Raw genomic sequence first — 3,557 nt, forward strand, 5'->3', positions numbered from 1 at the left:
GGTTATGGAAGCTGATAGCTGTAACTCATAGAGTAAGTTTTGTGTCTTGGTAGGGTGCTGTGTGCCCTTGGTTCCTGCCTGACTCTGTCAAGCCATACTGAGCTGCAGCGCCCATTCTTCACACCTTAGAACATGGCTTATCTCACTGGTCTCAACCCATTATTGTGACAGGTATTGCTACAATAAAATTTTCCAAAAACCTAGTTTTACTGTCATACAACAGTATAGAGAGACTGGAAAGTGTGAGACTGCTGTGTGCATTGCAGTCTGTGAAAGCTGCTATAATGAAGTGCTCCCATGGAGTAGGCGGCTTAAACGTAACAGATATTAATATCTTACAATTCTGGAGGCTGGGGAAGTCAGCCTCTGGGCATCGACAGATTGCAGAGCTCAGCCAAAGCTTATCACATAGATAACTGACAGTCTCTGCTCACTGAGTCTCCATAGGTGAGAGGTTCCCTCAAATTTCTTCTGAGGACTGTCTCTCCATTCATGGGGACATAAAGTGGTTACTTTCATGTAGGGACTTCACTGGATAATAGATGTCTAAGTAACTGGAAAAATTCTGGATGTGTGACAGAATACTTCTAGACAAGATTAGCCGAACTCTGTATCTGAAACTTCGAAACAGTGTAGTTGAACAGTGCAGTTGGTTGGCCTGATGCTGCTTGTATTCTGATGCTAATTTGGGCCCTCAAAATTGGTTCCTCCAGAGACAAGAGAGTTCCCACATAGACACTAGCTAAGTGACCCTGCCCCCAGTTAATTATGATTGGTAAATAGAGATGCCAACAACCAATAGTTGGGCAGAATAAACATGGGGTTTAAGTTTTCTGGGCTTGGGACCATGAGGAGAAAGAACATACAGGAGAGGAGAAAGGAGAAGTGCCATGGGTTAGCTGAGCCATAAAAACATGACCATGTGGGCTGGCCAATTGGAGTTAAGAACAGCCCACATGGAACATAGTAAATAGTAAGTAATAACTCGGGGTTATCAATAGGAAATTAGACTCTAACAGCATGGAGGATAGACAACTGCCCAGCTATTGTGCTGCTTAAGGCATATTGTATATATAAAGGCTGTGAGTGTGTCCTTTATCCGGGAACTCAATAACCATAGGCAGTATAGAAACCCAGGGCAAAGATTTTAATATTTTCTACTACAGAACAGGATTCAGTCTCAAGAAAAAAATGAAACTATTTTTATAACTGAAACTCCTGAAAGTTCTGGACCTACTTGATATGTCATTAAAAAAAAAAAAATCCACTACCTAGTGGTAAGAAATATGGCAAAGAGCTTAGGTGTTTTAGGAAATCTAAGAAACCAACACCTTGGAGACCAATAGCAAATACTTCTTTTTTATTAGTTTACATTAATTATACAAAATCATGGATTTATTTTATCACTTAATTATGCATTGAATTCTCCTTGACATTTTTACCTTACCTTTCTCTTTCCTTTTGGTCCCCACAAAGACCTTAGCTTCATGTTGTGACCCTGGAGTGTGATTTTCTAGTACTATCCCCATGGGGGACAGAGTTTTCACATTAGGACTTCAGAGGGTCACAAGCATCTGCTCTGTACCAGTGATCAGCTAGCACACATGCTTATTAATATAATCCTGTTTTTAATGCTTTCATCTCCTCAGATCTGTTTCTTTCCTTACATATCAGACTATTGTGTAAGGGTAGACATCTGCTTTCTCTAAACCAATCGACTTATTGATTATTTGATATTTTTTTTGTCAATAAAATAAAAATAACTTTACTGCCCCTAGAGGCTTTACAGGTGTGGCCGCTGTGTCATATGTGCGTCAATAGGTGGCAGAGAGGAAAGAGTCTATGTCTGAGCTCAGTGTTCTGACCTGTGAACATCTGAGTGATTAGTAGCCTAACATCCCCCCCCCCAAAAAAAAAAAAAAAAAAAAAACAAGCCTAAGTTGGACCAGGAGTCAGACTCCAGGGGCCTGGACAGGGAGCTAGCCTAAGATGACCACCAATCTTGTGCCTCACAGGCCTGGGGTGGGGGACAGACCATACCTGAAATGACCCCTGTTCACACATAATGCACATAAATACAGGGACATAGCACTCCTCAGTCTACTCCTGAGATGACCCCAGACACTCCAGAAACCCTGGGTGCCACTTAGAGGAACATGTAAGTGATGGAGAAATGGGAGAGAGAGAAACCGAAGGATGTGGGTACAATGAAAGGAGGCAGAACTGGAGAGTCAAAGGTAGTGAGGAACAGTCTGGTGTGAGTAACTGGTGATGCCACCTGGGATCATGGTGGGTCTTGGCCTATGTTATCACCGAGGGCCACATCTGGCTCCATGGCCCTATAGCAGCAGGGATCTGATAACATCAAAGGTCAGGTGATGTCCCAGGTCTGGGCTGCTGCTAGGGGATATATTGATGTCTGGGGCTGTGTACGGTTGGCTCCACATCTCACCTGGGCATCATAGAAAATCTGGCCCTGGGTGCATAAGAGCAGGAGAGCTGATCCTGTCTCTTATGTGTCACAGCACTCGGAAGAGTGAGTCTTACTACATCTCACCTGGACAGCACAGTAAAGCTCACCCTGGATGCAGAGACTGTGGGAGAGCCAGCCCAGATGGTGTGAGCACAGAAGAGCTGATTTTGACTCTTTTCTGCTCTGTGGTGGTGCAGACAGGGGAAAGAGGTGGAGTGACAAAGTGTCCTCCTCATCTCCCTGGTCCCTCACTACATCTGGCAGACAGAAAGTCTGGTCCACAGAGTCAAGAGAGTGGGGAACTGGCCCTGTCCCTCTCCTGCTTCAATACTTGAAAGATCCAGCTCTGCATCTCTCCTGGGCATCACTGTAAAACTGGTGCTAATGGCATGTGTACAGATGAGCCATCCCAGAGGGCATGAAAGCAGGAAAGCTGGCTCTGTCCCTTACAGCATTAGAGGTGCCATCCAGGACAGAGCAGGAGAGCTTGCCCAGTGGTCTGGGAACAGAAAAGCTGGCAGGCTGACCAGTTCAGATATCTCTCAGGCCCAGATGCAGGACTTTGTATTGGTCAGGTCCAACATCTATGCCATGATGAACTGCTGGAGTACATGAAGCAACCAGTCTACAGATATAAAACTACAAGATGTCATGACATGGTGCACCAACAGGATATGCGAGAGGTGTCCCAGTGAGGGTCCAGTATTGATAGAGAAGCAGAAGCCAAAGGCCTTGTACCTGACAAATGAATCATTGCAATAAACATTTTCAAACAAAGAAGTATAGACAAAAGGCTGTACTGTGGGACACATTGTGACACATTAGGGATTGAGGTCCATGGTATGAAGTACACAACCAATAAAAATGTTTTTTTTAAATAATAAATAAATAAATTCTTTAAAATGTTAAGGTAAAAATTTAAAGAGAACATTATATTAGAAAACATACAGAATACACCTATGTTAAGTAACCTGAGCCCAGGGATTTTTGGGGACTATTTCACTCAGTTCAAATCATAAAACATTTATGTAACACTATGTGACATCCAGAGAAAATTGCCAATAAGTTACACAGACTTATATTT

The 3,557-nt window shown here is 43.3% G+C and overlaps 1 non-coding gene across 1 annotated transcript; it reads left to right on the forward strand.

The window, feature by feature from the left end:
• The first annotated feature begins 1,767 nt into the window (after positions 1 to 1,767).
• LOC117717399 (small nucleolar RNA SNORA17) lies at positions 1,768 to 1,899 on the forward strand. Its single transcript, XR_004607894.1, has one exon. It is a non-coding gene; the product is annotated as a small nucleolar RNA SNORA17 (small nucleolar RNA).
• The last annotated feature ends 1,658 nt before the right edge of the window (positions 1,900 to 3,557 follow it).

Source organism: Arvicanthis niloticus, chromosome 11 (genome assembly GCF_011762505.2).
Source record: "Arvicanthis niloticus isolate mArvNil1 chromosome 11, mArvNil1.pat.X, whole genome shotgun sequence".
NCBI classification, from domain to species: domain Eukaryota; kingdom Metazoa; phylum Chordata; class Mammalia; order Rodentia; family Muridae; genus Arvicanthis; species Arvicanthis niloticus.